The sequence below is a fragment of the Salvelinus fontinalis genome, chromosome 9, assembly GCF_029448725.1.
Source record: "Salvelinus fontinalis isolate EN_2023a chromosome 9, ASM2944872v1, whole genome shotgun sequence".
Classification (NCBI taxonomy): Eukaryota; Metazoa; Chordata; class Actinopteri; order Salmoniformes; family Salmonidae; genus Salvelinus; species Salvelinus fontinalis.
In genome coordinates this window covers 51,538,256-51,548,591 of record NC_074673.1, presented here as the reverse complement: position 1 = coordinate 51,548,591, position 10,336 = coordinate 51,538,256, and positions in this window count along the sequence as shown.

Genomic DNA, 10,336 nt, shown 5'->3' with positions numbered 1-10,336 from the left:
AATATTTTACAAAACAACAAAACGAAGAAGACAGACCTGAACGAGAGTACTTACATAAAACACGAAGAATGCACGGACAGGGAAAACAGACTACACAAAAACCGACCAAACGCTACAGTCCAGTGTGGTACACTGACAAGGACACAGGAGACAATCACCCACAAACAAACAGTGAGAACAACCTACCTTAATATGACTCTCAATTAGAGGAAAACGCAAAACACCTGCCTCTAATCAAGAGCCATACCAGGCAACCCAAAACCAACATAGAAACGGAAAACATAGACTGCCCACCCAAAACTCACGCCCTGACCATCACACACATACAAAACAACAGAAAACAGGTCAGGAACGTGACACCACCAGATCAGAGGCGGTAGGGATGACCAGGGATGTTCTCTTGACAAGCGAGTGAATTGGACCATTTTCCTGTCCTGCTAAGCATTCAAAATGTAACGAGTACTTTTGGGTGTCAGGGAAAATGCATGGAGTGAAAAGTACATTATTGTCTTTAGGAATGTAGTGGAGTAAAAGTTGTCCAAATTATAAATAGCAAAGTAAAGTACAGATACCCCCAAAAACTTCTTAAGTAGTACTTTCAAGTGTTTTTACTTAAGTACTTTACACCACTGCGTACATGATATGACAATGCCTGCAGGACCAAAACCTGCAGGATTTTGATATTCCTGCAGGATATGGCAATTTCATGCTAACTGCGGGATTTGAGATACAGTATGTTGTGACAACAGAGAAAAGAGACTTTTGAAATATAGTTCATTATCAGACATTTCAACTCAGCAGATGTGAGAAATGTAATAAATGATGAAGTTAAACTGTTCAACCTTTTCTCAGTCTACCTCCCACTTGAGGGCTGTAAACAGATGTAGTTCCCTTGTACACCTGGGATGTCTTTCAGGTAAACACAGGTGGTACGGATGTCTGTGCATTTGATTAACTGAACCTCATTTGAAATGCCAATCTCATTAAGAATCCCAGAGGCAGAGCCTCCTGTCTCTTAGTCTCTTATTGTGCATCTTGTTGTCATCACTGGGTCTATAGCAGACTTCACTGCCAACGTCAACAAAAGACCTGACCATCCTCAGTGACTCATGTTGTGTGACCACTACATGGTTTACTCGTTTCGATAAGGTACTTCCTGTTTTGGAACGAATGCGATCCCCATTAAACGATCACTCTATGGTGAAATGTACATGGTTCTTTGTAAGTAACGTCTGACTTTCCAAGGAGAAAAGCCTCCCTCGATGTGGGGTTCCGTGCAACAGGATACCCTAGTAAAAATACACTCTTCTTTTTTTCACATTCGTTAGCTAGTTTGTAGCCCCTTAACATTTCTTCAACAAACCTTTTGCTAGCTTGGTTTGATTCTGTGCTGAATGTAATAGTGAGTTGTCTCGGGATGCGTTGGTAGATAGTGAACATTTCCACTATTTGGTCCTGGTAAACCTTGAGTGCCATGGAAGAGTTTACCGGGTCTCCAATAACCACTTTCAAAGATGCACTTTGAGCCCACAGTCCCCCAGTTTCGGACAAATGTAGGTACTTGCAAAAGTATGTGGACGTTGTAGCTGACATGACATTTCACATACAATTGTTTAACCTGTTTGGGCTGCAGGGACAGTATTGAGTAGCCAGATAAATGGTGCCCATTTCAAACGGCCTCGTACTGAATTCTTGCTCGTACAATATGCATATTATTATTACTATTGGATAGAAAACACTCTCTAGTTTCTAAAACCGTTTGAATTATATCTGTGAGTCAAACAGAACTCATTTGGCACAAACTTCCTGACCAGGAAGTGGAAAGTCTGAAATCGAGGCTCTGTTCTACTTCCTGCCTATAAATGGGCATGATACGTATTAGTATACGTGCACTTCATAGACCTTCCCCTGGATGTCAAGAGGCGGTGAGAGAAGAAATTTAGTGTTTATCTTGGTCTGAAGTGGAATACAAGCTCTTTGTATGACGTGTCCCCCATTTCTTGTTGTTTTCTGTAGAGCGCGAAGAGGGACTTGGATTTGCCTTCTGTTTAGTTGCCGTTATAGGCGACTAATATCTCCGGCTTTAATTTTATTTGATACATGTGACCATATCATCGTAAAGTATGTTTTTTCAATATAGTTTCATCAGATTATTGAATTTTTTTCGGGAGTTTTGCCGTGTTCCGTTCTCTTCCATTTGTTGACATGGAGAGCTTCGTGCCACTTGGCTAGTGTGCTTGCTAATTCAAGAGGGAAAATGGACGTTCTAAATCCAAACAACGATTGTTCTTGACAAAGGAATCCTTGTCCAACATTCTGATGGAAGATCAGCAAAAGTAAGAAACATTTTATGATGCTATTTCATATATCTGTCATACATGTGAACTAGTCGCCGACGCCCAACTTTGGGGTACTCTAGATATACCGAAGCTGGATGTCGTAATGAAGTTATTTTTTAGAATTCTAACACTGCGATTTCATTAAGAACTAATGGATCTATCATTTCCTATACAACATGTATTTTTTAGTTATGTTTATGAATAGCTATTTGGTCAGAATATGTGTGTCAGAAAAAGTGTCAGAAAAATATCGTTGCTGTTTAGACGTTGTGGAAAAAGTAGCTATGATAGCAACATGTATAACCACTGATTTCAGCTCTAAATATGCACATTTTCGAACAAAACATACGTGTATGTATAACCTGATGTTATAGGACTGTCATCTGATAAAGAATATCAAGGTTAGTCAAAAATTATATATCTTTTACTGGTTTGTTCGCTAACTTTTACTGCTGGGAAATGGCTTGTCTTTCTGGCTATTGTGGTAAGCTAATATGTATATATGTGTATATGTATGCATACGTGAATGGATATATATATTTACCCCAAAAAATATGGGGGATTGGAAATGATGCAGACAATTACATTGGAAGCAACATTCTTTCCGCAATATTAAGCTGATCCACCCCCCAAAAAGTAAAAAATAAATAAAAATAAAAATATATAACGCTATATTGTGTTTTCGCTGTAAAACACTTAATAAATCGGAAATATTGGCTGGAATCACAAGATGCCTGTTTTTCATTTGCTGTACACTATGTATTTTTCAGAAATGTTTTATGATGAGTAATTAGTTATTTGACGTTGGTGTCTGTAATTATTATGGCTGCTTTCGGTGCAATTTCTGATTGTAGTTGCAATGTAAACTATGATTTATACCTGAAATATGCACATTTTTCGAACAAAACATAGATTTATTGTATAACATGTTATAAGACTGTCATCTGATGAAGTTGTTTGTTGGTTAGTTTGGTTGGTTCTTGGTTAGTTAGGTTGGCTTTGTGCATGCTACCTGTGCTGTGAAAAATGTCTGTCTTTTTTTTGTATTTGGTGGTGAGCTAACATAAATATACGTGCTGTTTTCGCTGTAAAATATTTTAAAAATCGGACATGTTGGCTGGATTCACAAGATGTGTACCTTTCATTTGCTGTATTGGACTTGTTAATGTGTGAAAGTTAAATATTTAAAAAATATATATTTAGAATTTCGCGCCCTGCACTTGAGCTGGCTGTCGTCATAAGTGTACCGACGTCGGGCTTGCAGCCATAAGAAGTTTTTTAAACCTGATAACAAATTCTTGAAAGAACATCTAAGCCATATCAATGTCATGAGAGGTAACCGTGTCATTCAGTAGACAATAGGTACCCTGCACCAGTAGCAGCAAATGGTGTAAGTACTGCCTGGGTACAATCTCATTTAAACAGGGGAGGCTATAGAACAACAGGAAGTGTCGGAACTCTGTGGCTTTCCAATATTTGAGTAAATTAATTGGTCTTGTCATATTTACAGGTGGTTTTGTGGCAAGCAATCTTTTGTTCATGCGCTCTATTTCTCTTCCAATGTACCAGGACTCAAAGTGTCACGTTCTGACCTTAGTTCCTTTTTTATGTCTTTATTTTAGTTTGGTCAGGGTGTGAGTTGGGGTGGGCATTCTATGTTGTTTTCCTATGTTTAGTTCTGTATGTTATATTTCTATGTGTTTGGCCTAGTATGGTTCTCAATCAGAGGCAGGTGTCAGTCGTTGTCTCTGATTGGGAGCCATATTTAGGTAGCCTGTTTTCTATTGTGTTTTGTGGGTGATTGTTTACTGTGTTAGTACCATATGGTACTGTTTTGGTTTTCATTTGTTTTTTTGTATTTTGTATTTTGTATTCATTCTCTATTAAATTATATTATGGATACGTACCACGCTGCATTTTGGTCATCCTCTCCTTCCACCAACGAAAGCCGTTACACAAAGGGTGATATTTGGACCAAGTAAGATGCAGTGCATGTAATCAAAAGCAAAACTTCCAATCATTTCGAAAATATTACGGAACATTGAAGAAGATGCATCCTTAACACCATGTATGACATTCCCTGACTCCACCACCAAGTCAACATCTCTGCGGTGTTTAGTGTCTGTGCGTGGCTCTGGCTCGCTCTCAAGCGGATACACTCTAGTGAACCCATTACCCTTTTCTACCACTTCTCCTTTGTGATAGCACCAGTTGCACCCATGGTCACCATTGAATTGTTTGATATTCTGTACTTTGCAGCGAGCAGGGGAATTGCAAATACATAGTAAACTGTACACACGTACATTTGTGGGCGTCCCTCTCAACTGGCATGTCAAGCCCTCCCCCCCCCCCCCTTGAACACACCAATCCACAAAGGGCTGAAGGAAATAATTCATTTCTGGGTTCTTTGGCCCAAACCACAGCCCCACAAGACAGATGTGCTTCATTCTTAAGTTCGGGGGTAGTTCATTAACTGTGACTTTTAGGGGCAATATGTGAAAGGGAGAGGACTTAAATATTGGAACGCCTTCCAAATTCCATGAGAGTGAAAGGTTCATTAAATCAGTGTCCTTACGGGCATCTATTGTACAGTGCACCATTATACAGTAAATGTCATCTATACAGTCTGTGCTGCTCTTGGATGTAGAATACTTATATTCGAATGCGTTGCAGAATTTGGGGTCTGATAACTTTTCCTCTAGTTGTTTTTTGACTGACAATTTCATGAACACTGATCAACTCTTGACAAGAGATGACATATACCCAGGGAGGCAAGCACATGATATGCAATGATCTGGCACTTCCCTCCCTGCCAAAGAAATACTGTCATGTTGGACAAATATACTGCGTTTCAAAAGTGTCCTTACAGTCAAAAAAGACTTCATACACCCGTAGAGACCATTGGGATGTATAATGTCTAATAAATCACTGAGAGCTATCTTGGTGGTTGTGTCTTTGAGCATAGCAGAGTATTGAGAGCAGAGACTCATCTTCAGTCATTCTTACATTTGGATAGATTTAGACTTTTCTCACCCCACCCTGTCCTCCAACTTGATTTATGATGTCCCTGCCTTGTCCATCTCCTTTTTGTCCCTCTTGGGAATGGTGTACGTTCTTGGAGGTAGGCCTTCAATTCCAAGACTACGCCTATAGGCTAGATTAAATGAATGGGGTAGAATAGGTAAGGGGGAATTGAAAAGGAGATGAAAATAGCTAACCAAGATACTCAGAACAGTGTTTCCCCTAGGATGGTAGGAGGCGTGTCCAAAGACACCGTTTTAGAGGCCCTCTAGGCCGCAGAGACAACATTTTGCTGTTTTAAAAGTTTCCTGCAATTTTACACATTTTCCCATGGGGCGGAGAGAACGTTTTTAAGGTTGTTTCCTGCAATTCCACACATTTTGTCATGGCTTACTGTATGTCGTGTTCTTATGCTGTTTACATTTTTTGTCATTTTTCAGGCTCTTATCCAGAGCGACTAAACAAAAATATAAATGCAACATGCAACAATTTCAATGATTTTACTGAGTTACAGTTCATATAAGGAAATCCGTCAATTGAAGTAAATTCATTAGGCCCTAATCTATAGATTTCACATGTCATGGGAGGGGTGCAGCCATGGGTGGGTTTGGGAAGGCACAGGCCCGCCCACTTGCGAGTCAGGCCCAGCAAATCAGAATGAGTTTTTCTCCACAAAAGGGCTTTATTACATACTCCTCAGTTTCATCAGCTATCAAGGTAGCTGGTCTCAGATGATCCAGCAGGTGAACAATCTGGATGTGGAGGTCCTGGGCTGGCGTGGTTACACGTGATCTGTGGTTGTGAGGCCGGTTGTACGTACTGCCAAATTCTCTAAAACAACATTTGAGGAGGCTTAAGGTAGAGAAATTAACATTCAATTATCTGGCGTGGACATTCCTGCAGTTATCATGCCAAATGCAGGCTCCCTCAAAACTTGAGACTTCTTTGGCATTGTTGTGTTACAAAACTGCACATTTTAGAGTTCCCTTTTATTTTCCCCAACACAAGGTGCACCTGTGTAATAATCATGCTGTTTAATCAGCTTCTTAATAACCTGTCAGGTGGATGGATTATAAACATTTGAGAAATAAGCTTTTTGTGCATATGGAACATTTCTGGGATCATTTATTGTAGTTCATGAAACATGGGACCAACACTTTACATGTTGCGTTTATATTTTTGTTCAGTATACAGTATATATATAAATAAAATCAGTTCCCTCTCCTAAATGCATATAAGGGAAACACTGCAGAAATAACTGGCCTATCAGGCTCTGGGTTGAGACAGAGAACAAAAAACACCCCAAAATCACCTATCAATTTAGGCTCCTATCCATTGAGGTGATGTTCCCTTTTGAGCCTATAGGGAAGAAGAGTAATTTTGTTTTAAAAATAAAACGGAGGAGTATTAATATACACTGCTCAAAAAAATAAAGGGAACACTTAAACAACACAATGTAACTCCAAGTCAATCACACTTCTGTGAAATCAAACTGTCCACTTAGGAAGCAACACTGATTGACAATAAATTTCACATGCTGTTGTGCAAATGGAATAGACAAAAGGTGGAAATTATAGGCAATTAGCAAGACACCCCCCAAAACAGGAGTGATTCTGCAGGTGGTGACCACAGACCACTTCTCATTCCTATGCTTCCTGGCTGATGTTTTGGTCACTTTTGAATGCTGGCGGTGCTCTCACTCTAGTGGTAGCATGAGACGGAGTCTACAACCCACACAAGTGGCTCAGGTAGTGCAGTTCATCCAGGATGGCACATCAATGCGAACTGTGGCAAAAAGGTTTGCTGTGTCTGTCAGCGTAGTGTCCAGAGCATGGAGGCCCTACCAGGAGACAGGCCAGTACATCAGGAGACGTGGAGGAGGCCGTAGGAGGGCAAAAACCCAGCAGCAGGACCGCTACCTCCGCCTTTGTGCAAGGAGGTGCACTGCCAGAGCCCTGCAAAATGACCTCCAGCAGGTCACAAATGTCACAAATAGACCGCTGCGCCACTCGGGAGGCCGTGTATATGTATATTAGCTAGCTAATTAGTATTTTCAGGTTATATCCCTACTCTTAGCTAACGTAGCTAGCTACTTAGCTAGCCTGCTATGTCATGGCTGTGTTTGCTAACGTTAGCTAGCTAGCTACGTCAGGACTGTGCTAGCTAACGTCAGCTAACATAAACTCACCCCATTCCTTACAAATGTGCGTAACCGCGACATTCAAACAAGGCTGCAATGAAAACGAATGGGACTGTCGTGACTGTGTTGGCATCAAAATCCGGGGTGTGAACTACGTTTCGATTCAACGTTGATTGACATGGTAATGGATTAACAGTATTGGAGAAAATATGAAAAAACTGACCCCTCTGACGCTGTACGTTACATCATGACGTGTCACCTCGTAAAGTACAGCGCGTATTTGCAACTCATTTTGTGCCGTGCAGCCTCTTTCCACCAGGGGTAGCCCTTCTCTCGCAGATTAAAATCATGCTTTAAACCTCTTAGCACTAGGGGTCAGAATTTATTTTTTTCTTAAAATAACATTCCCAAGGTAAACGGACATTTTCTCTGGCCCAGATCGTAGAATATGCATATAATTTACAGATTAGGATAGAAAACACTCCAAAGTTTCCAAAACTGTCAAAATATTGTCTGTGAGTATAACAAAACGTATTCTGCAGATGAAAACCTGAGAAAATCTAACGTTGGGGGCTCAATGCGATGAAGTTGGCATTAGAGGAGTGGAGACATTGGCTGGAAGGCGCCAAGGAACCATTCGTCCTCCTCACCGACCATCGGAACCTAGAGTACATACGGACAGCGAGGAGACTGAATCCGCTCCAAGCCAGGTGGGCACTTTTCTTCACCAGATTCGACTTCACGCTGACCTATCACCCAGGTTCTAAGAACATCAAGGCCAATGTTGTCTATTATCTACGATTCGGGAGAGGTTCCTGTCCAGAGGACACCCATAATCCCATCCTCCCGAGTTGTGGGTCCAGTAGTTTGGGACATAGATGTGGACAACTCTAAAGAGGGAGTCTGCATGCAGGAATTGACCTCCCGAGCGCATCTATGTTCCCACAGGGATAAGGGATCGGCAGCTGACCTGGGCACACACAGCTGTCGTTGCTAGACATCCAGGTATTTCTCGCACCATCCATTCCATCACAAAGAAATACTGGTGGCCCACCTTGGTGCAGGATGTCACTTGATATGTCAACTCCTGTTCCGCATGTGCTCAAACCAAGTCCCCTGGAATGCTCCTGCAGGGAAGCTCCTGCCGCTTCCCATGCCTCAGCGACCTTAAGTCCCATCTATCCATTGACTTTGTAACCGATCATCCCCCATCTGATGGTTTCCAAGTCATGTCGATTAATCCATCTTCCTGGTCTCCCCACTGCTCTCCAGGTTGCTGAGGCACTCTTCCAGCAGGTCTTCCGGCATTATGGCCTTCCGGAGGACATCGTCTCCGACCGTGGCACCAAATTCACATCACGTGTTAAAGGCCTTCTCGGGGTCACGGTCAGCCTTATTTCCACTGTATCGGCCTCAGTCCAAAGGGCAGGTGGAGAGGATGACCCAGGAGCTGGGGAGGTTCCTGAGTAGTCCCTGTTGGGATCGGCAGGGTGAGTGGGCACGATTCCTTCCCTGGGCAGAGTACACCCAGAACTCCCTAAGTCACTCCTCCACTGGGTTGACCCCCTTCCAGTGTGTTTTGGGTTTTCAACTGGCCCTGGCCCCATACACCCTGGGCCAGACTGCAGCTCCTGCGATAGATGAGTGGTTCTGGTGCACGGAGGAGGTGTGGAGCGACACGCACGTGAGACTCCAGCATGCCATCCATTGTCAGAAGGAACAGGCAGACCACCACCGCAGTGAGACCCCTGTGTTCCATCCTGGGGACTGCATCTGGCTCTCTACCAGGAACCTCCCACTCCGCCTGCCCTGCAAGAAACTGAGCCCCTGGTTTGTGGGGCCGTTCAAGGTTCTCCGGAGGGTCAACGAGGTGACATACAGGTTACAATTACCCAGTCACTACCATATCTCACCCTCTTCATGTCTCCCTTCTCAGGCCGTGGAGGAGGCCATAGAAGGTCAACAACCCAGCAGCAGGACCGCTACCTCTGCCTTTGTGCAAGGAGGTGCACTGCCAGAGCCCTGCAAAATGACCTCCAGCAGGCCACAAATGTGCATGTGTCAGCATATGGTCTCACAAGGGGTCTGAGGATCTCATCTCGGTACCTAATGGCAGTCAGGCTACCTCTGGCGAGCACATGGAGGGCTGTGCGGCCCCACAAAGAAATGCCACCACACACCAAGACTGACCCACCGCCAAACCGGTCATTCTGGAGGATGTTGCAGGCAGCAGAACGTTCTCCACGGCGTCTCCAGACTCTGTCACGTCTGTCACATGTGCTCATGTGCTCAGTGTGAACCTGCTTTCATCTGTGAAGAGCACAGGGCGCCAGTGGCGAATTTGCCAATCTTGGTGTTCTCTGGCAAATGCCAAACGTCCTGCACGGTGCTGGGCTGTAAGCACAACCCCCACCTGTGGACGTCGGGCCCTCATACCACCCTCATGGAGTCTGTTTCTGACCATTTGAGCAGACACATGCACATTTGTGGCCTGCTGGAGGTCATTTTGCAGGGCTCTGACAGTGCACCTCCTGGCACAAAGGTGGAGGTAGTTGTCCTGCTGCTGGGTTGTTGCCCTCCTACTGCCTCCTCCACGTCTCCTGATGTACTGGCCTGTCTCCTGGTAGCGCCTCCATGCTCTGGACACTATGCTGACAGACACAGCAAACCTTCTTGCCACAGCTCGCATTGATGTGCCATCCTGGATGAGCTGCACTACCTGAGCCACTTGTGTGGGTTGTAGACTCCGTCTCATGCTACCACTAGAGTGAGAGCACCGCCAGCATTCAAAAGTGACCAAAACATCAGCCAGGAAGCATAGGAACTGAGAAGTGGT